Raw genomic sequence first — 27,946 nt, 5'->3', positions numbered from 1 at the left:
AGACACCGGACGTGACGCCACGAACTGCTCGGTGGGGATCTCAACGGTCGGAGCCGAGCGCCGGGGCCGCGGGTTTGATCAGCACCGGGGCCGGGACCGAGGAGCGGCCCCCGGCGGGGGGAGAGTCGGTACGGGCGCCACCAACACCGCGGGCCGCCGCAGTGAGGACGAGCCCCCCCCCGGTCCCTCACCGCCCACCCGAGGCCCCGGGGACTCCCCGCTCGGTCTCCACGGAGGCCGGAATGTACGGGCGGCGCATGCGCGCCGGTGGAGCAGAGCGGTTGCTCTCGCGCTTGGAATTGTGGGTAAAGAGACCGCCATTGATCCCGCTGGGCCGCTCTGATTTAGACTAGAAGAGAGAAAGTAAATGAAACTCCCAGTAAATAAACAAAATCATCACATCTGGGCTCCAGGTCATTTAATTGTACCAGATACTGAGATTGTAAATTTTAATCATTTATTCTTTGTTATATTAACTAGAAGAACATAATTAGAAGAACGTAAAAGGGTAGATGTCGTATATTTTGGCTTCAGAAGGACTTTGAAAGGTGTCACACGACATTATAAAATAAAATTGGAGCACAAGGGATTGGAGGTGTCAATTAAGCCCTGAACGTCTGACTCGGAGGCAGTTGAGCTACCAACTGAGTCAGCACTGACCAGGGAGATTAAAACGATCTGTTTGAAGTTATTGGCCTCCACTTATTGATGACTTTTGAAATTTTTTACAGGATATTCAAGGTAGCAGATGTATGAATGGGAACCTCAGGTGTGATATCACATCAGGTCTACAGCCTCACTCAGTTCACCTGCATCTGAAGATCATCATCCTTTGAATATGGAAGGAGAGATGCTTTTGCGTTTCACTTCTGAGTTTAGGTCTTCAAACTACAGCAGTGAGACACCCACGAAGGGCTGTTGCAGAGCACCACCTGTGACACAGCTGGAGAGACGTCACGCTATTTAAAGCCAAGACGGAAAAAACACGTGTACGAGGATTTCATGAACCAAGTTGCAGAGGAACAGTGTAAATTTTCTTCAAGTCTCTGAAGGAGTGGGCAGTGATTACTTCAGTGCATTTTGCAACCAGAGGCCTGGGTGACACGCTGGGGGAGGTGACTTCCCCTGATTTGTGACTGAGAATAACTTGGTGTTATCCATTGCCCTGATAATATTCAAATGCTTTCACTTCTTCCGTTTGAGCTAAGTAATTCAGGCATCCTTTTTACTGACCATTGAGTTCACAGGATAATATGGTCCCCCGTTCCAGGCGCATGAAGGGTTTCACTCAGTCATCTGACCAGATGAGGCGCCAGCGAATTGGCTCTCGGGAGAGGCCGTTCACCTGCTCCGAGTGTGGGAAAGGATACACTCGGTCATCCAACTTGCTGTTGCACCAGCAAGTTCACACTGGGGAGAAGCCATTCACCTGCACCGAGTGTGGGAAGGGATTCACTCAGTCTTCGAGCCTTATGCGACACCAACGGGTTCACACTGGGGAGAGACCATACAGCTGTCCTGAATGTGGGAAGGGATTCACTCAGTCAAGCTGCCTGGTGAGACACAAGCGAATTCACACTGGGGAGAGGCCGTTCACTTGCTCCGAGTGTGGGAAGGGATTCCGTCAACCATCCAACCTTCTGAGGCACCAGCGATTTCACACTGGGGCGAGGTCATTCACCTGCTCCGAGTGTGGGAGGGGGTTCACTAAGTCATCCAGTCTTCTGAAACACCAACAAATTCACAGTGGGGAGAGACCGTACACCTGCTCCGAGTGCGGGAAGGGATTCACTCAGTCATCCAAACTGCTGAGGCACCAGCGAATTCACACCGAGGAGAGACCGTTCACCTGCTCCGAGTGTGGGAAGAGATTCAGACAGTCAGCCCACCTGTCCACCCACCAACAAATTCACATGGGGGAGAGGCCATTCACCTGCTCCGAGTGTGGGAAGAGATTCACTCTGTCATCCGGCCTTCTGAAACACCAACAAATTCACACCGGAAAGAGGCCATTCACCTGCTCCGAGTGTGGGAAGGGATTCACTCTGTCATCCAGCCTTTTGAGACACCAACAAATTCACACCGGGGAGAGGCCGTTCACCTGCACCGAGTGTGGGAAGGGATTCACTCAGTCTTCGAGCCTTCTACGACACCAACGGGTTCACACTGGGGAGAGACCATACAGCTGTCCTGAATGTGGGAAGGGATTCACTCAGTCAAGCTACCTGGTGAGACACAAGCGAATTCACACTGGGGAGAGGCCATTCACCTGTTCCGAATGTGGGAAGGGATTCACTCAGTTGTCCCACCTGGTAACACACAAGCGTATTCACACTGGAAAGAGACTGTTCACCTGCTCTGAGTGTGGGAAGGGATTCAATCAGTCATCCAAACTGCTGAGGCACCAGCGATTCCACACTGCAGGGCGGCCGTTCACCTGTTCCGAGTGTGGGAAGGGGTTCACTAAGTCATCCAGTCTTCTGAAACACCAACAAATTCACACTGGGGAGAGACCGTACACCTGCTCCGAGTGCGGGAAGGGATTCACTCAGTCATCCATACTGCTGAGACACCAGCGAATTCACACCGGGGAGAGGCCGTTCACCTGCTCCGAGTGTGGGAAGGGATTCACTCTGTCATCTGGCCTTCTGAAACACCAACAAATTCACACCGGGAAGAGGCCATTCACCTGCTCCGAGTGTGGGAAGGGATTCACTCTGTCATCCAGCCTTCTGAAACACCAACAAATTCACACCGGGAAGAGGCCATTCACCTGCTCCGAGTGTGGGAAGGGATTCACTGAGTTGTATGGTCTTCTGAGACACAAACAAATTCACACCAAGGAGGGACTGTACACCTGCTCCGAGTGTGGTAAGGGATTCACCAAGTTATCCAGCCTTCTGACACACCAACAAATTCACAGCAGGGAGAAACTGTTTACCTGTTCTGAGTGTGGGAAGAAGTTCAGACGATCAACTGAGCTGTTGATACACCGGCGGATTCACACCGGGGAAAGACCGTTCACCTGCTCCGAGTGCGGGAAGAGATTCAGACGATCAACTGACCTGCAGATACACCGGCGGATTCACACTGGGGAGAGACCGTACACCTGCACCAAGTGTGGGAAGAAATTCACACAGTTGCCCCACCTCTTGAGACACCACCGAGTTCACACTGAAGAGAAAGTTTAAATATGCGGTACGTACGTGGGGCATTTAAACCCTGCAGCAGCTGAGACACCAGCGAGTTCACAAGTGACTGCAGGCATTGATTCTGTGGTTATTGGTGCTGTTGATCACATCCAGGTTCAGACCCTGGTTATTGGGCACATTTGGGGTTGTTTCCCCCTGTAATTGGAGGCACGTTTGTATTCTGGGTCAATTATAAATAAATCTGTTCTGTTTGAATGTGTTGGGCTTGAGGAGGATGTAAAGAGACTGGATATGGATAAGCTGAAGGGACGGGCAAGAACACAGCAGATGGAGTAAAATGTGGGGAAATGGGAGGTCATTGACCTCAGTGGGAAACTCCTGATGTTAAAGGGATCCCGGGATGTCGGACGGGAGGGAAATGATGTCCGGTCACCGTCAGCCGTGACCTTACTGATTGGTGGGGCAGGTGGGAGGGGCCGAAGGGCCTTCACCTGTTGTACGACGGTCACACAGAGCAGGAAGCACAACCCACTGAGGGTCGGGCAGCATCCGTGGAGGCAGGAGGTGCGAGTCGATGTCCTGGGTCTCCCGAGGCAGGGTCTCGACCTGAAACGTCAACCCGCACCTCTTGCCTCCTCAGACGCTGCTCGAGCTGCTGAGCTCTTCCGGCGTTCCGTTTGTTGTTCCCGGTTCCAGCGTCTGCCGTCTCTTGTGTCCTCACACAGCCCACTGAGGTGGGCAGGGCGGAAACAGGCCCTTCGGCCACCACCTCCGTGCTGACCAGAAACCACCCATTTACACTGATTCCCCTGTTTATTCTACCCCCGGATCCTCCCACTCACCCACACCCTCGGGACAGTTTACAGTGGCCAACGGACCCACCGACCCTCAAGTCTTTGGGATGTGGGAGGAAACTGGAGCACCTGGAGGAAACCCCACGTGGTCACGGGTAGAACGTGCAGACTCCACACACACACACAGTACCCAGGGTTGGGGCTGAGCCACGGAGCTGTACGGCACAACAGGCCCTTCGGTCCACTGTGTCCACACTAGCCCTTCTGCCCATCTCCACCAATCCCTTCTGCCTGCACATGGTCCGCGTCCCTCCGTTCCCTGCCTGTTCATGGGTCTGTCTCAGTGCCTTTTAAATCTTGTTATCGTTCCTGCTTCCACCACCTCTAGTGGCAGCGCGTTCCAGGCACCCACCACGGTCTGTGATTTAAAATAAAATTACCTTACACAGCTCCTTTAAACTTTCCCCCCTTTCACAAACCTATGCCCTTAGTATTTGACCTTTCCACCCTAGGAGAAAGTCTGACTAACTGGTCCTAATGCAGAGTCTAGACCCGAAACGTCGACTGTCTCTTTGTTCTAATGATCAGGTTTATTATCACTGACATATGTTGTGAACTTTGTTGTTTTGTGGCAGCAGTACAGTGCAAGACATAAAAATTACTGTAAGTTACAAAAATAAATAGTGCAAAAGAGGAATAACGAGGTAGTGGTCATGGGTTCATGGGCCGTTCAGAAATCCGATGGCGGAGGAGAAGAAGCTGTTCTTGAATCATTGAGTGTGGGTCTTCAGGCTCCTGTACCCCCTCCCCGATGGTAGTAATGTGAAGAGGGCATGTCCCCTGTGCCTTTCCACCCTGGGAGAAAGTCTGACTAACTGGTCCTAATGCAGAGTCTAGACCCGAAACGTCGACTGTCTCTTTGCTTCCCCAGATGCTGCCTGACCCAATGAGTTGCTCCAGATCCTAGCACCTGCAGTCTCTTGTGTCTCCCTCTGACTAACTATCCCTATTACCTCTCAGTTTTATATGCTTCTATAAAGTGAAAAAAATTCCTCTCAAATCCACTTTAAAACTCCTTCTCAGCTCAAACCTATGCCCTCTTGCATTTCATACCCCTACCATGGGGAAAAGATTCTGACTGTCTACCCTATCTAATAAAATTAAATAGCTCTGTCAGATCACCCCTCAGCCTCCTTGAATCCAGGGAAACTATCCCAGCCTTTCCAATCAAAGTCAATGTCCGGTGTGTTTTATGCTGTGCTGTACTTAGTTGTCCACGAGGTGCATCTCCTCTGCACTCCCTCCAGCTCAACCACATCCTTCCTATCGCGCAGCCACCAGAGCGTCACACCAGAATCCAAGTGCGGACCAACCACTGTTTTGTCAGGTTACTATATGATGTCCCAACTATGAAGGCAAGCATTGCACATGCCTTCACCACGATATCGATCTGTTTTGCACCTTTCAGCAAACTGTGGACTTGAACCCTAAAATCTCTCTGTACATCAACATTCCTTAGTGCCCTACCACTCACTGTGCACCTCCTGCCTCTAGTTGACGTCCCAGATTTCATCACCTCGCACTTGTCAGCATTAAATTCCCTCTGCCATTACTCCATATAGCTTTTCAAAGTCAAAGCTGAGTTCACTGTCATCTGCACAAGTTCATGTGTGCACAGGTACTATGAAAAACTTACTTGCAGCAGCATCACAGGCACACAGCATCAGGTAAGCACCATTCACAAGAAAAATATCAACATAAGTTGTACACAATTTTTACAAGAGAAAACACAATTAGAACAATAAAGACGCAAAGTCCATTTTCATGCAAAGTGATCAAAGTGGTCATAGTGTTGCTCAGCTGTAGTGAATAGGGTTGTGCCGGTTAGTTCAAGAACCGAATGGTTGAAGAGAAGTAGCTGTATCAAAGTCAAAGTCGAGTATATTGTCATCAGCGCAAGATCACGTGTGCACAGGTGCAATGAAAAACTTACTTGCAGCAGCATCACAGGCACATAGCGTCAGATAAGCAGCATTCACGAGAAAAACATAAATTAAACACCACCTGGGGTGTCGTCGGTGAATTTGTAATACGGCATTGGAGCTATGCTTAGCCACACAGTCGTGTGTATAGAGAGTAGAGCATTTACCAGTTGGTCAATGTCCTGCCTTAGACCCCGGACAATCTTCCTCACTGTCCACCACGGCACTGATTATTGTACCATCCGCACACTTACTAATGGTACCTCAAATTCAACCTGGATCGACGGTTCGACCCCTTTCCCTGTGATCAGTGCTGGAATAACACGGCAGCCATGGGCTTTTCACACATCTCCCACTGGGGAATGCCTGGTTTGAGACTCTTTATCCCACCCCCACCCCCAATTTTTAGGGGATCTTGAACGAGCGCAGCCATTGCATTAATGATGGCTTAGTCAGTGTCAATGTCACATGGTTGACAAAGAGGCACATCGTGTGACTCCTGTCCAATAGGATCACAGTCTGAGCACGGACATGGATACACAGAGTCCACTGTCCATGTGCAGAGTTACACTACAGGTGTCCTGATTTCCACATGGAGGAAGGGGGGGGTGCGGTGGTGATGTGTACAGGTGACCCCTGTGTTACCCCCCCATTGTTCCTAGAAAACAGTTTGTATCGCGATTTTCTGTAATGTGAAGGTGCCTTGTCTGTGCATTTGCCAAGAAATGCAAATTGAAAATAAAATGTATTTAATGCTTATTCATTTACAATTTTCCCAGTTAAATTTCATAAGGATGAATTTTATTTCCGTATCAGCTTCAATCACTCTCTCAGGCAGTGCATTCCAGGTACTTGCCTCTCTCTGGGTGAAGAAGGTCCCAGTCATATCAGCTCTAAATCTCTTCCCCCCCTTACCCTAAACCTATGTCCTCTAGTTTTACCCACCTCTGGTGTGGGGGAAAGTTTCCTGCAGTCTGCCCTATCCTTACCCTTCAGTCAAGTCCCCCTTTAACCTCCGCTGCTCCAGGGAGAACACACCCGGCTTCTCCAGTCTTCCTCACAGCTGAACTCCCCCATCCCAGGAAACGTCCTGGTGAATCTCCTCTGCACCTTCTCCGGCACATCCTTCCTGGCCCTCAGTGCCCACCACTGCATGCGGTCCTCCAGCCGAGGGCCTGACCAAGGTTCTATGTGGCGGCAACCTTTTCACGGAAGTATTTGCCCATTTCCAGAGACTTGAACAATTACCTGGTTTCATTCCAGGCCTGCTAGTTATTAGGAGCTGGTGAAGAAACATCAACTGTTCAGTTTCTCCCCATTGTGAAGGTGCACTGTCTTCTCTGGCTGTGTAATGGACTGAAGCTGTTTCCATTCTGTTCTGGGATATTTTCACTTGTATATGTGTATGTTACAGTGTTTCATCAGTCACGATGCTCAATATCTTTCCCCAAAGACCAAAATCAAAGGCCAATGATGTACGGGTTCTGAAGAATTGAAGATACTGACAGTTTGACCTTCCCAGTCATAAATCTACTCCTCTGGTACCCCATAAAAGTTTATACAAGTCATCAATGAACATAGTATTTTAATTTGGAAGAGATAATTCCATTTTTGATGGTTAGTTTAGATACTATTGCCTCCTGCTCTACTCTTTATACACACCTGACTGTGTGGCTAAGCACAGCTGCAATGCCACGTACAAATTTGCCTGGAACACCACTGTTGTTGGACGGTTCACAGGTGGTGATGGGTCAGCTTACTGCAGCGAGGTAGGACACCTGGTTGAGTGGTGCTACAACAACAACCTCTTATTCAACAGCAGTAAAACCAAAGAGCTGATTGTAGACTTCAGGAAGGGGAAGGAGGGCAAACATGTGCCAGTCTATGTTGGGGGATCGGCAGTGGAGAGAGTCAGCAACTTTAAATTCCTGGGCGTTAATATATTGGATGACCTGTCCTAGGCTGTGCACTTAGATGCAATCACAAGGAAAGTGCGCCAGTGACTTTCTTAGGAGATTAAGGAGGTTCGGCTTGTAACCGAACACTTTAATTAACTTCTACAGATGTACTGTTGAAAGTATCCTGACTGGTTGCGTCATGGACTGGTACGGCAATTCAAATGCGCAGGAATGTAAGAAGCTACAGAGAGTAGTGGACTCAGCCCAATACATCACAGGCACACCCCTCCCCACCATCGGGAGTATCTACAGGAGGCGCTGCCTCAAGATGGCAATGTCCATCGTCAAAGATCCCCAGCATCTGGGCCGTGCCATCTTCTCACAGCTACCATGGGGCAGGAGGTACAGAAGCCTGAAGTCCCACACCACCAGGTTCAAGAACAGCTACTTCCCTTCAACCATTCGATTCTTGAACCAACTGGCGCAATCCTAATCACTAGAGTTTAGCAACACTTTGCACTACAATGGACCTTTGTTATCTCTTGTGTTCTAATTGTTTTTTCTTGTTGTGTGGAAATTGTTTATATTTTTCTTCTGAATGCTGCTTACCTGACGCTATGTGCTTGTGATGTTACTGCAAGTAAGCTTTTCAAAGCACCTCGACGCTGACTTTGTGAAAAGGGTTTAGATGGGGTGGAACTCATTGAAGACGGTTTATGAAGCAGTAAGTAGCGAGTCCTACAGAGGAAGAGGCTGCACAACCTTATCTAAGGGAGTGAGGATGGGCAAGTCTGTGGAGGAACCCCTTGGAAACAGCAACAATAGTTGGGTAAGTGTCAAGGGGGTTATGGAAAAAGATAAGGTTGGTCCTAGAGTTCGGGTCTAAAATTGGGGGAGGGCTGATTCCAACCGTAAAAGGCAGGACTGGTGCAAGTGGATTGGGAGCAGCTGTCCGGGAGGGGGGAACGGGATCTGATAAGCTGGACACCTTTAAAGGCGAGAAGCTGAGAGCTCAGAGTCAGCATGTTCCCATTGGTAATTGGTTGATTATTGTCACATGTACTGAGGTACAGTGAAAAACTTTGTTTTGCACGCCATCCAAACAGATCACTTCAAAACGTAAGAACAGTGAGATAGTACAAGAGGAAAAGCAATAACGGAATGCAGAATATAGTGTTACAGTTACAGAGGAAGTGCAGTGAAATTAGTCAAATAAGGTCCAAGGGCACGGAAGGGTAGATTGTGAAATCAAGAGTTCCACTTTATCATACATGAGGTCTGTTCAAGAGTCTTATAATAGCAGGATAGAAGCTTTCCTTGAGCCTGGTGGTGCCTGTTTTAAATCTTTTGTATCTTCTGCCCGATAGTAGAAGGGAGAAGAGAGAGTGTCTGGAGTGGGTTGTGTTGGTTGCTTTCCCGAGGCAGCGGGAATTGTAGACAGAGTCCGTGGAGGGGAGGCTGGCTTTCAAGATAGTCTGAGCTGTGTCCACAGCTCTGATTTCCTTGCGGTCCCGGGCAGAGCAGTTGCTGTACCAAGCCATGATGCATCTGGATAGGATGCTTTCTATGGTGCATACTAGATAAGTTGGTGAGGGTCAGTAGGGCATGCCGAATTTCCTTAGCCTTCTAAGGAAGTAGAGGCACTACTGTGCTTTCTTGCCTATAGCAGCTACCTATTTGGACCAGGACAGGCTATTGATGATATTTACACCTAGTAACTTGAAGCTCTCTATCATCTCCAACTCAGCACCATTGATCCATACAGGGGTGTGTGTCCGCCCCGCTTCCTGAAATCAATTACCTGCCCCTTTGTTTTGCTGACATTGAGGGAAAGGTTGTTGTCTTAACACCATGCCACTAGACTCTCTATCTAAGCAAAGATGCTAAGATTAGGGAACCTTGGTTAACAAAGGAAATTGAAGGTTTGATCAGAAGTAAGAAGGAAACATATGTCAGGTCTGGGCATTTGGTATTGAGTGAATCCTTTGAAGGATATAGGACAGAACTCAAGAAAGAAATTTGGAGGGCAAAAAGAGGACGTGAAGTGGCACTGGGAAACAGGATTGAAGAATCCCCCAAAGAGGCAAGACTCGTTAGGAGGAACCAACATAGTTTTGAGCGGGGGAAATCCCATCTCACAAATCTGAGTGTTTTGAGGAGGTAACTTAGAAAATGGACGAAGGCAGAGCAGTGGATGTGGTTCATGTGGACATCAGTGAAGTTTCTGAGAGAGTCCCACATGGTAGACTGGCCCAGAAGGTTAGGGCATGTGGGGTCCAAGGTGTGTTAGCAAACTGGATGCAAAATTGCCTTGGTGATGGGATGCAGAGGGTAATAGTTGAGGGGTGTGTTTCTGGCTGGAAGTCTTTAGCCAGTGGTGTACCACATCTGCCGATGCGGAAGTCGAGGACCCAGTTGCAGAAGGAAGGACAGAGGCCCGGGTCTTGAAGCTTGGTGATGAGTTTGGATGGGATGATTGTGTCGAACGTTGAGCTGTAGTCGATGAACAGCAGCCTGATGTACGAGTTCCTGTTGTCCAGATGGTGCAGAGTAGAGTGAAGAGCCAGAGAAATCACATCTGCCGTTGACCTGTTGAGGCAGTCGGCAAATTAAAGTGGATCCAGGTCATCTCTGGGGCAGGAGTTGATTTGCGCCATAACCAACCTCTCAAAGCACTTTGTTACGGTTGATGTAAGTGCTACCCGATGGTAGTCATTGAGGCAGGTCACCAAGCTCTTCTCGGGCTGCGGTACAATGGATGCCTTTTTGAAGCAGGTGGGAACCTCAGACCGCAGAGTCGAGAGGTTGGATATGTCTGTAAATACTCCAGCCAGTTGGTCCGCACAGATCCTTAGTACTCAATATTTGGATCTTTAATAAGGGCATCAGCATAAGGTAGGAAACCACAGGCTGGTGAGCCTTATAATAGGGAAATTGTTGCAAAAAATTAAAAGTGACAGGATTTAGGTTCACTTGGAAGGGTGGGGAGAAATCAACATGGTTTTCTTAGTTTAGTTTATTGTCATATACACTAGAGTGAAATGAAATTGCCTGCACGCCTGAAGCTCACAGAGTAAACAGTATACATGGTAATAATAAATACAGCAATAACTGAGCGCAAAATCAGAGAATGGTGCTGAGATTCTAGTGCAATCTGAAGTACTGCAAAAAGAAATGCTAAAGTGACAATGAAGGAATAACAGTGGAAGGTAAAATTAGGAGTCCGAAAATGTGGTGGTATCACCACCAGGAAGGCGATGTAAAAGAGGTGATTGGATCAGAAGTCTGGTAGCAGTGGGGAAGAAGCTGTTCATTAAGTCTGGACATTGAGACTTTCAAGCTCCTGTATCTTCTCCCAGAAGGTAGAATAGTAGTGGAAATCCTGTCTCACAAATCTGATTCTGTTTTTTTAAGGAGGTTACGCAGGAAATTGATGAAGGCAGGGAGTAGTGGTGGTGTATGTGGTCTTTGACAAAGTCCCGCATGGTAGCCCAGTCCTGAATGGATGGATACTTTGGATACAAATTATGTCAGCAAACTGGATGCAAAATTGTCTTGGTGATAGGAGGCAGAGGGTAATGGCTGAGGGGTGTTTTTCTGACTGGAAGTCTGTATCCGGTAGTGCACCACAGGGATTGTTGCTTCGACCATTGTGGTTTGCCATGTGTATAAATGACTTGGATGAGAATGTAGGTTGACTGATCAGTAAGTTTGCTGAGGACACAAAAATTGGTGATAGTAGAAAGTGAAGAAGGCTGTGCATGGATACAGAGAGACTTAGTTGGAAAGTTGGCAGTGGTGGCCGATAGAGGTGTGTGATCACCATTTTGGGACGTCAAACACTAATGGGACAAATGCAGGGTCCTTGAAGTACTAATGTACAGAGGGACCTTGGGTACAGGGTCTTAACCCCATGAAACTGGAGACATCGGTGGATGGAGTAGTGAAAGAGACTTTTGCCATGCTTGCCTTCGTAGGCTGAAGCACTGAGTTTAAGATTTGGGACGCCAAGTTGCAGCGGTACAATACATTGGTCAGGCTGCCCCTGGAGTATTGTAGACAGTTCTGATCACCACACCACAGGCAGCATTAGAAACAGTGGAGAGGAGATTCACCAGGACGTTGCCTGGATCCGAGGGCTTTGTTTATGAGGAGAGATTGGATAGGATGCTTTTATTCTCACTGGAACCGAGGAGGCATTTACTCCTCAAAGACAATCAAGCCGGAAGGCAGTGACAGGCGCTGTTTAAATGCAAGTCTGCAAGCTGTTTACAAAGGACTACATTACCCAGAAACCACCGGGCCAGAGGAAGCCGCTTGTTCCGGGGCGCGGGCGTCAGACACCGGACGTGACGCCACAAACTGCTCGGTGGGGATCTCAACGGTCGGAGCCGAGCGCCGGGGCCGCGGGTTTGATCAGCACCGGGGCCGGGACCGAGGAGCGGCCCCCGGCGGGGGGAGAGTCGGTACGGGCGCCACCAACACCGCGGGCCGCCGCAGTGAGGACGAGCCCCCCCCCCCGGTCCCTCACCGCCCACCCGAGGCCCCGGGGACTCCCCGCTCGGTCTCCACGGAGGCCGGAATGTACGGGCGGCGCATGCGCGCCGGTGGAGCAGAGCGGTTGCTCTCGCGCTTGGAATTGTGGGTAAAGAGACCGCCATTGATCCCGCTGGGCCCGGTCCACAGGCGGACCGATCGGGAGCTGGTGGTGGGGCTTCCTGACCCTGCCGAGCTCTCGATACAGTCTGGAGAGACTGGGACTCGGACAGTGGAACTGACTTGTACTCCGAGTCAGTAAAGAAAATCTTCTCATCTGGTTACCAGGTCATTAAATTGTACCAGATGATGGGAGAGTAACTGTGAATTATAAACTTTAATCACTTGTTCTTTGGTAAATTATTTGACCACTAAGTTACCCCTAGAGTATTGGTAAAGGGTGGAATCGGGGGAGGGGAATTGATGAGAATGTGGGGAGAATGTTTGAAACAAAAGCAGGATTGATGCAAGATTAGTGTAAATGTGTGTTGATGGTCGATACTGACACGGTGGACCAAAGGGCCTGTTTCCATGCTGTATCTCCCTATGATTCTAGTAACATGGATTTATTACAAGAAAATGATAGTTGACAATTCTTTAGAGTTTTTTTTGATGTTATAACTAGAAAAACTAAAAAGGGTGGATATGGCATATTTGAGCTTTCAGAAGGACTTTGAAAGGTGATGCATTGAAGTTAGAGCACAAGCAATTGGAGAAAGGCAATCCTTCAGTTCACACCTGCATAAACAGACATCGATCAGGAATAAATGGGTTATTTCTGGGTCACGAAGCAGTAACTATTGAGGAGCCATAAGGATTGGTACTGGGGCCCCAGCTGTTCACAAATCATTATCAATGATTTGGGACCAAGTGCAATGTATCCACATATGCTGATGGTACAGAGGTGGGTGAAAGTGTGTGTTGTGAGGATGCAGGGAGGGTTGAAGGTTAGAGAGACAGGACATGTACGGGTAGGTTAATTTGGGGTTTAAAATGGGCGGCACGGACTCATTGGGCCGGAAGGGCCTGTTACCACACTGTAAATAAAATTTTAATTTTTAAAAAAATTTAATTTATATGGGTGAGAATATGGCAAATGGAACGTACTGTGGGAAAAGTGAGCTCAAGCGAACAGAGCAGCAGATTAAGTTTTAAATAGCTGGAGATTTAAAAAGTTTGGGTTTATAGAATGGCCTGGGAGTCCTTGTACGTGAGTCACTGGAAGAGAATGCTCAGGTACCACAAACAGTTAAGATGACAGAAGATGAATGCGTGGCTGAAGAGTTGGTGCAGAGGGGCAGGGATTCAGATTTGTGGACCATTGGGATCTCTTCTGGGACAGAGGTGATCTGTACAAAAGGGACAGGCTGCACCTGAACTGGAGGGGTTTGCAATATCCTAGTGGTCAGATTTGCAGGTGCAACTAGGGATGGTTTAAACTAGATTGGGTGGGGGGTGGGGTGGGATCCAAAGCAGAAGTGAGGCTGGAAGGTGAGACAGAATTCAATGACGGTAAGGTCAGTAGACAAAACAGGCAGCAGCATGGCAGGGAGCGAGGAAAGACCATTGGATTACATTGCATTTATTTCAATGCAAGAGGCCTAATGGGTGAGGAGGATGAACTCGGCATGGATAGGTACATTGGACTGGGATATTACAGCCATTACAGAAACATGGCTAAGGGAGGGACAGGACTGGCAGCTAAATGTTCCAGGGTACAGGTGCTATAGGTGGGATAGAGGTGGAGGAAGGAGAGGAGGGGGAGCTGCATTTCTGATTGAGGAGAACGTCATGGCGGTAGTCTGTGATGAAATCATTGAGAGAAGGTCCAGTGAGGCTTTATAGGTGGAGCTGAGAAATAAGAAGGGGATGATCACCTTGTTGGGATTGTACTATAGGCCCACCCCCCCAATAGTCAATGGGAATTAGAGGAACAAATATGTAGGGAGATTGCAGAAAGTTGCAAGAATAAAAGGGTTGTCATAGTGGGGAATTTTAACTTTCCTAATATAGGCTGGGACTACCATTCTGCTAAGGGCTTAGATGGGATGGAATTTGTTGTGTTCAGGGGAGTTTGCTTGCGCAGTATATTGAAGGCCCTACCAGAGAGAGGGGGCAAAGCTTGACCTACTCTTGGGAAATGGGGCAGGACAAGTGACTGAGGTGTCAGTGGGGGAGCACTTTGGGACCAGTGACCATAGTTCTATTAGTTTTGAATTGGTTATGGAAAGGGACAAATCTTCTCCAGAAGTTAAAGTTCTAAATTGGGGCAAGGAAAAAAAAGATTTGATGGTATTAGATGGGAACTTGCAAAAGCTGATTGGAGCAGGTTGTTTGTAGGCAAAGGAATGTCTGGCAAGTGGGAGACTTTCAAAAGTGAGATATCGCAAGTTCAGGATCTGCATCTTCCTGTTAGAGTGAAGGGCAAGGCTGGCAGGAGTAGGGAGCCCTGGATTACGAGGGATATTGAGGCTCGGGTCAGGAAAAAGGAGGCATGCATCAGCTACAGGCAGTTGCGATCAAGTGAGTCTGGGGAGGAGTACAGGGGTTGCAGGAGTATACTCAAGAAGGGAATCCAAAGAGCTCAAAGGGGGTATGAGACAGCTTTGACAGAGAAGATTAGGGAGAATCCAAAGAGATTTTATAAGTATGTTAAGGGAAAAAGAGTGTCCAGAGAGAGGCTAAGGCCCCTCAAAAGACCAAAGTGGACATTTTTGTGTGGAGCTGCAGGAGATGCATGAGGTCCTTAGAGTATTTCCCCTCAGTTTTTACTATGGAGAAGGATGTGAAGACTTCAGACCTTGAGATAGTTAATGGGGGGGGGGGGGGCTTGGGGATAGTCTGCATTACAACAGAGTAGGTATTGGATGTCTTAAAACGTATGAAGGTAGGTAAATCCCCAGGGCCTAATCAGGTATATCCAAGTACACTGTGGGAGGCTAGAGAAGAAACTGTGGGAGCCCTGGCTGAGATAGTTGCATCATTGTTAGCGACAGGTAAAGTGCTGGAAGACTGGAGGGTGGCTAATGTTGGGCCTTTATTTAAGAAGGGCTGCAAAGAAAACCTGGGGACTTAAGACCAGTAAACCTAATATCTGTGGTAGGTAGGTTACTAGAGGGGTGTTGTAGGACAAGTTCGTGAGGTCTCGAAGGGCAAAGACTTTGGACACAGTCTTTGGAGTTAAAATGATTTATTTATAAAAGACAAACGTGGGACAGGATAATGGGCAATACTCACATACACGCACACAGGTGATTGCGAACGTCGGGGGAGAATCACAACTAGGGTGAGATGCGCGCGCACACACACACACACACACAAAACAAACTGGGTGCACACAAGTCAAGGAAGAAACAATACAACACCTGCCACCCTCCCTTGACTCAGTGTAAGCATTGGCTCTATGCTAGAGGGATATGATAACTAACTATTAAGCAGTGCACAGCTTACCTCAGAGACAACAAAGGGACAGAACCAAGCATGTGGCACTCTTTATACTGCTGGAGGGCTGGGGGTGGAGCCAGCCCAGGTAATTCAAACAGGCCAATCGCCCGAGTGTGCCAGGTACAAAGGTGTTTAAAGCGACCAATAATTAGGTGTGGTGGGGGTGGAGCCAAACCTTGATTGACAGTGGTGTAGCAAGAGAGTGGGAGGTCCAGATTATTTAGTTTGCTCCTTGTGAGTATATGTATTAAACTGTTATTGTTATCCCGATCTCTTTGCACCATGTGTATAATCGTTAATGTTATGTATATTAATTGAATTAATTTGAAATTCAATAAAAAGATTGAAAAAGAAAGACAGTGGTGTGTCTTCCGACCAGGTAGGTGCAGTACTGTCATCCGACCAGGTGGGTCAGCATTGTCACTGTCATGTCACAGCCACGACCCTCCACAATACAAGGGGATTCTGCGGGATAAGATGTACAAGCATTTGGAAAGACGGGTAGATTAGGGATAGTCAGGACAGCTTTATGTGTGGGAGATTACATCTCATGAATTTGATTGAGTTTTTCGAGGAAGTAATCAAGAAGGTTGATGATGTAGACATGGTCCATATCGGCTTCAGTAGGGCCTTTGACGAGGTTCCACATGGTCGGCAGCTCTGGAAGGTTAGATCGTATGGGATCTAATTAGATGGCTAATTGGATACAGAATTGGTCTGCTCGTAGGAAGCAGAGGATGGTGGTGGAGGATTGTTTCATGGACTGGATGCCTGTGACTCGTGGTGTTCCCCTGGGGTCAGTGCGGGGCCCATTGCTCTTCGTCTTCTATAGCAATGATTTGGATGAGGAGGTACAAGGCACGGTAAGTTTGCCGAATGACACTAAAATAGGTGGCGTTGACGACAGTGAGGATGGTTGTCAGGATTCACAGAGGGATCTCGATCAGCTGGGTAAGTGGGCCGAGGAATGGCAAATGTTGTCTAATTTGGATAAGTGCGAGGTGTTGTATTTTGGGAAGACAAATGAGGGTAAGACTTTCACAGAGGACAGAGGAGTACAAGTATATGGTTTCCTGAAAAGTACATGGCAGGTAGACAGGGTGGTGAAGAAAGCTTTTGGCACGCTGGCCTTCATCAGTCAGGACATTAGATATAGAGGCTGGGATGTAACGTTGCAGTTGTACATGATGGTGAGGCCACATTTGGAGTATGGTGTTCAGGTTTGGTCACCCTGTTATAGGAAAGATGCCATTAAGCTGGAAAGACTGCAGAGGAGATTTATGAGGATGTTGCCAGGACTTGAGGGACTGAGCTATGGAGAGAGGTTGAGCAGGTTGGGACATTTTTCCGTTGGAGCGTAGGAGAATGAGCGGTGATCTTACAGAGGTGTATAAAACCATGAGGGGCATAGATAGGGTGAATGCACACGGTCTTTTTCCCAGGGTTGGGAAATTAAGAACTAAGTTTAAGGTGAGAGGGGAGAGATTTAATGGGAACCTGAGGGGCAACTTTTTCACCCAGAGGGTTCTCAGTACATGGAATGAGCAGCCAGAGGAAGTGGTTGAGGCAGGTCCATTAACAACATTTAAAAGATGCTTGGACAGGTACATGGATAGGAAAGGTTTAGAGGGATGTGGGCCAAACATGGGCAAATTAGACTAACTTGATGGGCACCATGGTCAGCATGGACCAGTTGGGCTGAAGGGCCTGTTTCGGTGCTGCATGATTGTATGACTCTATTTCAAAAGACTTTGAATATAAGAAGAAAAATGCCTCACTGTAATTATTCAGGGCCCTGGTGAAACAGCTCCTGGAATATTGGGTGTCATCTCCCTATCCGAGGATGTGAGCTCCTTGCCTAGCTACTTGCAGTAGGAGTCCACCCAAGAGGGCCGTGGAGTTTGTGTCCCTGACTATATTTAAGACAGAGATCAATAGATTTTAAGGCATTACGGGAATCAAAGGACAAGGGGCTGGTGCAGGGAAGAGGCACCGAGGGGAAAGATCAGCCGTGACCTGGCAAGGTGTAAGGGGCTGAAAGGCAACGGCCACTTCTCCTCCTCATCTCCTCATGTTTCTGTCCCGATCTCCTCTGTGGAAACAGCTCATCAATGTGAACATTTCTCTTCAGTCTCTGCTCGTTGGTGAACCTCACTGTCTGCCCAGTCACTCCAGAAAATTGGAGTCTCTGCCCCCTTCATGTACTTCCTCATGACCAGCTGGGGCCCAGTTCATGATTTGTCAGGATTTAGCATCACTTCCTTACATTTCTGCTATAATATTGAGTCAGCTGTGGTTTGGCGTGTCTCACTCTTGCCCGTGCATCAGAGGTAGAGGGGTCAGATCTCACTGCACCAACTTAAACACGTGTCCTGGTGCTCATTGATGGAGCACTGCACTTCTGGGGCAATGTCCAGAAGAAGATCCAGTATTTTTATTGGTTTATTATTGTCACTTGTACCGAGGTACAGTGAAAAACTTGTCTTGCATACCAATCGTACAGGTCAATTCATTACACAGTACAGTTACATTGAGTTACTACAGAGTGCATTGATGTAGTACAGGTAAAAACAATAACAGTACAGAGTAAAGTGTCACAGCTACAGAGAAAGTGCAGTGCAATAAGGAGCAAGGTCACAACAAGGTAGATCGTGAGGTCATAGTCCATCTCATCGTATAAGGGAACCGTTCAATAGTCTTATCACAATAGGATAGAAGCTGTCCTTGCCTGGTGGTACGTGCCCTCAGGCTCCTGTATCTTCTACCCGATGGAAGAGGAGAGAAGAGAGAATGACCTGGGTGGGTGGGGTCTTTAATTATGCTGGCTGCTTCACCAAGACAGCGAGAGGTAAAGACAGAGTCCAAGGAGGGGAGGCTGGTTTCTGTGATGCTCTCAGCTGTGTCCACAACTCTCTGCAGTTTCTTGCAGTTTCTTGCAGTCCTGGGCAGAGCAGTTGCCTGTGTCCTGGCCAGTAATGTTCCCCTGATGGACAACAGATCAGCTGCTCATCATCACGCTGGGTTTTCAGGTAGGACCTCACTGTGGAGACATTTACTTCCTGACCCCATGACCCTTGGCTGCTGTTCAGTCCAAAGGTTCGTCGATATCACCCTCGAATATACCGGATGAATCGGTCTCCATTGCTGTCTCAGGCAGAGAATTCCAAGGGTTTGTGACAAGGAATTTCTAATCCAATTGAATCCTTCATCCCATGACCATTGATCTGAGTGTGAGCTCATTGATCACTCTGCTAAGTCTTGTACTCAGACTCTGGAGTTGGACGCAAGCCCCTGACGTCTGACTCGGAGGCAGGAGAGCTGCCAGCTGGGTCACAACTGGCCAGGGAGATTAAAATGATCTGTTCTGGGTTACTGCTCCCTACCTATTGATGATATTTTGTAACTTTTTACAGGATCTCCAAGATGAAGGAATTGCGAACGGGAATCTCAGGCGTGATATCACATCAGGTCTGCAGCCTCACCCAGTTCACCAGCTCCTGAAGATCATCGTCCTTTGAATATGGAAGGAGAGACTCTTTTGTGTGTTCCACTTCTGAGTTTAAGACTTCAAACCACAGGCAGGGAGACACCCACGAAGGGCTGTTGCAGAGCACCGACTGTGACACAGCTGGAGAGACGTCACACTGCTTACGGCGGGCAGTGAAAAACCATGTGTGTGTGAGAATTTCCATGAACCAATTTTCAAGTCTCTGAAGGGGTGGGCAGCAATTACCTCCGTGCAGGTTGGGAAAGAAACGCCCATTGCAACTGGAAACCTGTGTGACACATTGTGGGAATGGACCAGTGAGTTCACAGGGGAAAACATCATCTCCTTGTTCCAGGCCCGTGAAGGGATTCACTCGGTCATCTGGCCAGATGGTTCACTCAGGGGAAGTGCCCTTCACCTGCTCTGAATGTGGGAAGGGATTCACTCAGGCTGGTGCCCTGGTGGTGCACCTGCGAATGCACTCGAGGGAGAGGCTGTTCACTTGCTCCGAGTGTGGGAAGGGATTCACTCGGTCATCCTGCCTGCTCGTGCACCAGCAAGTTCACACCGGGGAGAGACCGTTCACCTGCACTGAGTGCAGGAGGGGATTCACTCAGTCGTCCACCCTTCGGAGACACCAGCAAATTCACACCAGGGACAAACTGTTCACCTGCCCCGAGTGTGGGAAAGGATTTACTCTGTCAATCTACCTAGTGAGACACAGGCGAATTCACACTGGGGAGAGACCGTTCACCTGTCCCGAATGTGGGAAGGGATTCAGTCAGTCCTCCCACCTGGGTAACCACAGGCGTATCCACACCGGGGACGGGCTGTTCATCTGCTCCGAGTGCGGGAAGGGATTCACTCAGTCATCCAAGCTGCTGAGGCACCAGCGAGTTCACACCGGTGAGAGGCCCTTCACCTGCTCCGAGTGTGGGAAGGGATTCAGTCGGTCATCCCACCTGCTGACACACCAACAAATTCATACCGGCGAGAGGCCCTTCACCTGCACCGAGTGTGGGAAGGGGTTCATACGATCAGCAGACCTGCAGATACACCAGCGAGTCCACACTGGAGAGAGGCCCTTCACCTGCACTGAGTGTGGGAAGGGATTCAGTCGGTCATCTGACCTGCAGATACATCAGCGGATTCACACCGGGGAGAGACCATACACCTGCACCGTGTGTGGGAAGGAATTCACTCAGTCATCGCACCTTTTCAGACACCGACGAGCTCACACTGAAGAGAAGGTTTAAATATGCAGTACGTTCGTGGGGCATTTAAACCCTGCAGCTGCTGAGACACCAGTGAGTTCACAAGTGATGTTGATTCTGTGATTATTGGTGCTGTTGATCACATCCAGGTTCGGACACTGGTTATTGGGCACATTTGGGGTTGTTTCCTCCTGTGATTGGAGGCACGTTTGTATTCTGGGTCAATTATAAATAAATCTGTTCTGTATTAAACTGTCTCAAGCCCTTAATGTTTTGAGATACATAGGTGTACCTCAGCAAGAGCAGAAATTCGGCCCAGCTGCCAGTGTTTCTGCTGCACACCAACTCATCCCCTTTCACCCTGTTGGATTGCTCTTGTATTTCTCTCCTCTGTTTTCACTTGCCCCCTGTAGCTGTGTCCCTGCTATTCACCTCAACTACTACAGATTTCTACTTTCTTGAGGTGAACAGATAGGGGAGGTGCTAGGAATTCTTCCCCCATAGCAGAGGGGTCTGTAAGTATTGGTATTGGTTTATTATTGTCACTTGTACCGAGGTACAGTGAAAAACATGTCTTGTATACTGATTGTACAGGTCAATTAATTACACAGTGCAGTCACATTGAGTTAGTACAGAGTGCATTGAGGTAGTACAGGTAAAAACCATAACAGTACAGAGTAAAGTGTCACAGCTACAGAGAAAGTGCAGTGCAGGTAGACAATAAGGTGCAAGGTCACAACAAAGTAGAGTATGAGGTCAAGAGTTCATCTTATTGTATAAGGAAACCATTCAATAGTCTTATCACAGTGGGATAGAAGCTGTCCTTAAGCCTGGTGGTACGTGCCCTCAGGCTCCTGTATCTTCTGCCTGACAGAAGAGGAGAGAATGACCCAGGTGGGTGGGGTCTTTGATTATGCTGGCTGCTTCACCAAGGCAGCGAGAGGTAAAGACAGAGTCCAAGGAGGGGAGGCTGGTTTCTGTGACGCGCTGGGCTGTGTCCACAACTCTCTGCAGTTTCTTGCGGTCCTGGGCAGAGCAGTTGCTGTACCAAGCCGTGATGCATCCAGATAGGATGCTTTCTCTGGTACATTGATAAAACTAGAGGGGATAGGTTTAAGATAAGTGGGGGAGGGGGGGGGAAGGTTCAGAGGGGATCTCGGGAGAAACTCCTTCACCCAGTGATGTTTGGAATGTGAAGGGCACTGCCTGAGGGGGTGGTGGGAGCAGGAACTCTCCCAGCGTGTGAGACGTATCCCTTCCAGCACTTGAATCACCCAGGTATTTTGAGCCTCGTATCTGAGGAAGGATGCACTGGCCCTGGGGAGGGTCCAGAGGAGGTTCATGAGAATGATCGCGGAAATGAAAGGGTTAATGTTTGCCATCTCTGGGCCTGTCCTCGATGGTGTTCAGGAGGATTGGTTGGGGGGGGGCGCGGGTAGGGGAAATCTCATTGAAACCTACTGGATACTGAAAGGCCTGGATAGAGTGAACGTGGAGAAGATGTTTCCATCAGTGGAAGAGTCTGGGATCTGAAGGCACAGACTCAGAATAAAGGGACGTCCCCTTTAAAACTGGGCTGAGGAGGAATTTCTTCAGCCAGAGGGTGGTGAATCTGTGGAATTTGTTGCCAGGGAGGGTGCTGGAGGCCAAGTCATTGGGTGTATTTAAAGCGGAGGTTGATAGGTTCTTGATTGGTGGTGGGGGGTTAAGGGTTGGTGCAGATGGTCCGATGATGATCGGGCGTGGGCTGGTTTATCAGAACTTCTCGCTAAATCCAAGCAATGTCACATCAACTGCTCTCCCTCCATTAACACTCTTTGTTGCCACCTCGGATAGTACACCCAAGTTGGACGTGATCTTCCCATGCCTGCGTGCTGACGGTCTGTGACGGACCCCTGCCTCTCGGAGTTTAGTCCATGAATTCGCCTGCTGCAGATGTTGGGCTGACTGGTCTGCAGCTGGTCGATGACTTTACTTCCCTTGCAAACTGTGGCACCACCTCCCCAACCTTTCTGCCTTCCAGCACCATCCCAGAGGCAAACAGAATTAGAAAACAACAGTCACAACCAGAATTATTTTCACCTTTTACAAGGCTGTGGTATATTTTAATCAAGACCTGATGAATTATCCTCTTTTAAAGATGCTGGACCCCTCTCTCTCCATCTCTCCCTCTCTTATCTCTCTCTTCCCATCTCTCCTCAGTCCTGCTCTCTCTCCCCTCGCTCTCCCTCCCTCCCTCCCTCCCTCTGTCTTACTCTCTCTCCTTCCCCCTCCCACTCTCCCCCTCCCACTCCCTTCCAATACTTACCTTCCTCCTCCTCCATACAGATGGTGTAATCTCCCCTTTCCACAGAAACAGATGCAAGATGTTCAGGTGTTCACCTGGATCCTCACCTGTCTTCCCTGCCACATTCGGGTTACTGCTTTGATCCATTCAACTGACAGGGAGAAATGATCCCAGAAATCTGAAGCCCTCCCTCCTGCACCAGCTCCTTAGCCATGTATTGAACTGCACTGTGTATCTATTTCTCACCTCACTCGCACGTGGCACCGGTAGTAATCCTGAGATTACAACCCTGCAAGTCCTGCTTTGTAACTTTCTACCTGGCTCCCTAAAATCCCTGTGCAGGACCTCATCCCTTCTCCTGCCCATCTCACTGGTACCTATATGGACCACGGCCTCTGGCTGCTCGCCCTCCCCCCTCAGAATGTCCTGTTCCCGCTGCGAGGCATCCTTGACCCTGGCACCAGGGAGGTAACACACCATCCTGGAGTCTCGATTGCAGCCACAGAAACGCCTCTCTGCGCCCCTTACTATTGAGTCCCCTATCACTGTCACTCTGCCTGACTTCAGCCTTCCCTTCTGAGCCTCAGAGCCAGGCATGGGGACACAGATCCGGCTACTGGTGCTGGCCTCTGAAAGGTCATGCCCCCCCACCCCCCAACAGCATCCTGTTACCGAGGGGGGTGACCTCAGGGAAAACACTGCATCGTCAGCCTCCTCTCCTCTCCTGGTGGTCACCCAACTATCTGTAAGCCTGCACCTGGGGTGTGACCACCTCACAAACTCGCGCCCCTCAGCCTTTTTACAATCTGCTTTCATGTTTCCCACTAAAATGAGGAGCAATCTCTTTGCTGCAGCAGATAAGGTCAGGTCAGGTATCTTCATTAGTCACATGTACATCGAAACACACAGTGAAATGCATCTTTTGCGTAGAGTGTTCTGGGGCAGCCCGCAAGTGTCGCCACGCTTCCAGCGCCAACATAGCACGCCCACAACTTCCTAACCCGTACGCCTTTGGAATGTGGGAGGAAACCGGAGCACCTGAAGGAAACCCATGTAGACACGGGGAGAACGTACAAACTCCTTACAGACAGCGGCGGGAATTGAACCCAGGTCGCTGCCACTGTAATAGCGTCATGCTAACCGTTACACTATTGTGCCTTTGTGTGTGTTGCACCATTAAACCCACTTACACTTCCAATTTACTGCTCTGCACTTGGTGCACACAATGTCATCTATTCTAAAAAAAAATTGCAGATTGGGTAATTACTATGTAGAACACCTTCATTTTGCCTGCAAGGATGACCTTCAGAATCAGAATCTGGTTTATTATCACTGACATAAGTCATGAAATTTGTTGTTTTGCGGCAGCAGAACAGTACAAAGACAAAAAAATTACTACAAGTTACAAAAATAAATAACTAGTGCAAAAGAGGAATAATGAGGTGGTGTTCATGGACTGTTCAGAAATCTGATGTCATCAGTGAATTTATAGATGAACTTCTGGCTGCCTGTCACCTTAATTCTCTATCCCTATCCCTCTCTTAACTGGGCTCTAACACTATTCCAAAAAAACCCGACCAACAGCAACTCACCTTCCAACTAGTCATACTACAATCCTCAGGACCCCACGTTGAACTCAATTTCAGATAATCAACCTTTCCAGTTTGTATCAGTCCTGGCCAGATAATCGACCTGAAACGTTAACTCGGTTTTTCACTCTCCGCTACCCGATCCGCTGAGTTTTTCCAGCATTCTCTTGTTGCAGATTTCCAAAAGCTGCAGTATTCTGGTTCCATCGATGGTTCTAGCACCGACTCTCCTTTCATTCATCTGCTCCCATTTGTACCTCCTTCAGAAGAATCAGCCGCGGTTAACAAGCATTCGCCATCCTCCTATCAGACGACATCACCACCACTTTGCCATTGGGTCAGCCCTGCTCTCGATCCAATCACGTTCTTTTCTCCAACCCACCCTCTTCTCTGCAACATAAAAACTTGTTTGATTTCTAACTTTCCCTCATTCTGAACGAGATCTAAATGGTTAATTTCTGTGTCGCTCAGATGCGGTTTAACCTGCCGAATCTTTCCACAATTTTCCTTTTTCATTTTAACTTTCTAATATCTGCGAGGTGTTCTTTTCGCTTTCGGAGACATTTGTCCATCTGCAGAAAGGGACTGCGGACTGGCGAGGGGAGGAGGGGGGGGACCAATTAATGGCCGCCTCCCTACCCACACCGCACCGCGCTTCAGAAAGCGCTCCGCCCAGCTGGGCGCCCCGCCGGCACGCATGCGCCGCCCGGGGCCCGCGATGAGGAAGCGGGGGCTGGCTTCCGGGTGCGGAGCGTGGCCCGCAGGGCGGGACGGAGGAAGGGCCGAAGGACCGCGACCGTCCCAGCGCGGCGACCGGCCGGCTGTCCGGAGCTCGCACTGACCTTCCCCTCTACCTCCACCCCCCCACCCCCACCCCCCCAGCCGGGGGTGGGGTCCCTGCTCCTAGGACCCGGGACTCGGCCTCCGGCCTCCGGCCTCGGGGTCGATTTAATCCACACGCCGGGGCTTCAGCTCCGAAGCTCCCGGAGCCTCCAGCGGGCCGGGGAGGGACCTTCAGCCGCTGTGTGAGTGGGAAGGAGTTCACTGACCTACCCCCCCCCCCCCCCCCCCCCCTTGTTCACACCCTCCTGTCTCCACAGCCATGAACCCCTTTCACTGCTCGGATTGCGGGAAACAATTCAAGCGATCCAGTGACCTGATGAAGCACCAGCGGACCCACACCGGGGAGAGGCCGTTCACCTGCACCCACTGCGGGAAGGGCTTCATTGATTCTTCCAACCTGCAGAGGCACCGGCGAATCCACACCGGCGAGAGGCCCTTCATCTGCCCCCAGTGCGGCGAGGGGTTCACCCAGTCGACCCACCTGATGATCCACCAGCGGGTCCACACCGGGGAGAAGCCGTTCACCTGCCCCGAGTGCGGGAAGGGGTTCACGCAGGCGGTCCACCTGGTGACCCACCAGCGGATGCACACGGGAGAGAGGCCCTTCACCTGCTTGGAGTGCGGGAAGGGCTTCACCGAGTCGTCGACCTTGCTGAGGCACCAGCGCATCCACACTGGGGAGAGACCGTTCACCTGCTCCGAGTGCGGGAAGGGCTTCATCCGGTCTTCCAACCTGCTGACCCACCAGCGGATCCACACCGGGGAGAGGCCGTTCAGCTGCTCCGAGTGCGGGAAGGGCTTCATCCGGTCCTCCAACCTGCAGAGGCACCAGCGAGTTCACACCGGGGAGAGGCCGTTCATCTGCCCTCAGTGCGGGGAGGGATTCACCCAGTCGACACACCTGATGATCCACCAGCGGGTTCACACCCTTGAGAAACCCTTCACCTGCCCGGAGTGCGGGAAGGGATTCATTCAGGCGGTCCACCTGGTGACCCACCAGCGGATGCACTCGGGAGAGAGGCCGTTCACCTGCTTAGAGTGCGGGAAGGGGTTCACCGAGTTGTCAACCTTGCTGAGACACCAGCGCATCCACACCGGGGAGCGGCCCTTCACCTGCTTGGAGTGCGGGAAGGGATTCACTGAGTCTTCCACCTTGCTGAGGCACCAGCGGATCCACACCGGGGAGCGGCCGTTCATCTGCTCCGAGTGCGGGAAGGGCTTCATCCGCTCGTTCAACCTGGAGATACACCAGCGGATCCACACCGGGGAGAGGCCGTTCACCTGCTCCGACTGTGGGAAGGGATTCACCCACTCGTCCAACCTCCTGAGACACCAGCGTTAAGGGACGATCCATATGGAATATCTGAACGGGGCAGCTGCTGTAAGACCAACGAGTGACAAATGACAGCAAGAATTAGATTCTGCTGCTCATTGCACCCAGGATTGGACCCCAGTCGCCGAGCTCAGTTGGGGCCTACTTCTGCTGAATTTAACTGGGCCTATATTCCGGGTCTACAGTATTTTTTTTAATGCTAAGTGTCTCAAGACATGAATTCCTCTGAAATATATATATATATATATATATATTTGTACAGTACAAAGGCAGGCAAATGGTCCCTGCCAGTGTTTACGGATGGAATATTCTTGTATTTCTTCCTTCCCTGTTTATTTGGCTTTATGTAAATATATCTCTGATATCCACCTCCACTTCTTTCCGTAGTGGTGGGTTTCATTTTGTTGCTGTCTTGTCGAAGTCCTGACACAGGAGACCCGAAAGGGAACCACCATGGACCCTTCAGCCCATCATATCCATGCTGACCTTTATGCCCATCTACACCAGCTCCCATTTGCCCCCACTGGGTCTGTATCCTTCCCCTCCACCTTGTCTGTCCAAGTGCCTGTCTAAGTGTCTGTTGAGAAACGGTGATTGTACCTGATTCCACCACCACCCGTGGCAGTGAGTTCCAGATGTCGGCCACTGTTTTCCCTCAAATCCCCTTCCTTAAACCTTATGCCCCCCTTGTTTTGACACCTCTACCGGTGGGTATCAAGGGTGAGCGAAAGGGAGAAAGGATGAAGCGCTGAGCCGTGGCTCCAGGGCCTCCCTCCCAAGAAAGGAAGGACGACGTGCACTTATGTAGCACCGGCCACGATCTCAGGGCTTCACGGCCGTTGAAGGGGTTTTGAGGTGTGGTGGCTGCTGAGGTGTGGGAAGCCCAGCCGCCAATCTGTGCACAGCAGGATCCCACGGAGAGCAGGGCGAGAGTCGATCTGCTTCAGTGGTGTTAGTGGAAGGGTAAATATTGGCCAGGGCAGAAGGAATGTGAACATGCAGGAATGGTTCTGGGATATCCAGAGGCGGCGAGGACATGGAACTCATTCCCACAGGGAACAGTGAATGCGAACAGCATGGATCCACTTCAGGGATGGGCTGGATAAGTCCCGGAGGGAGAAGGGAGCAGGAGATACTGACAGGGAGGGTGGCTTCTGTGGAGCCAGTGGATCAAAGAGCCTGTTTGTGTAAATACTGTGCAACAGAAACTAATTTTTTTGTAGCGTAGTCTTTTTATAAAGAGTCATCAGAACACCATTTGGGCTGAATGGCCTGTTTCTCTGCTGTATGTTCCTAACTATTCATCTTATTTCAACCCGTAGTGGGAAGGAGAAACCCCTCCCTAACCAGAATCTGATAAAGATGAGTCCCTCGAGGAGAGATTGAG

General features: G+C 49.6%; 1 pseudogene; it reads left to right on the top strand.

Moving 5' to 3' along the window:
• The first annotated feature begins 137 nt into the window (after positions 1–137).
• LOC127576392 (zinc finger protein 850-like) lies at positions 138–26,933 on the top strand (annotated as a pseudogene).
• The last annotated feature ends 1,013 nt before the right edge of the window (positions 26,934–27,946 follow it).

The sequence above is a fragment of the Pristis pectinata genome, chromosome 12 (assembly GCF_009764475.1).
Source record: "Pristis pectinata isolate sPriPec2 chromosome 12, sPriPec2.1.pri, whole genome shotgun sequence".
Lineage (NCBI taxonomy): Eukaryota > Metazoa > Chordata > Chondrichthyes > Rhinopristiformes > Pristidae > Pristis > Pristis pectinata.
This window is presented reverse-complemented; position numbering and strand designations above follow the sequence as displayed.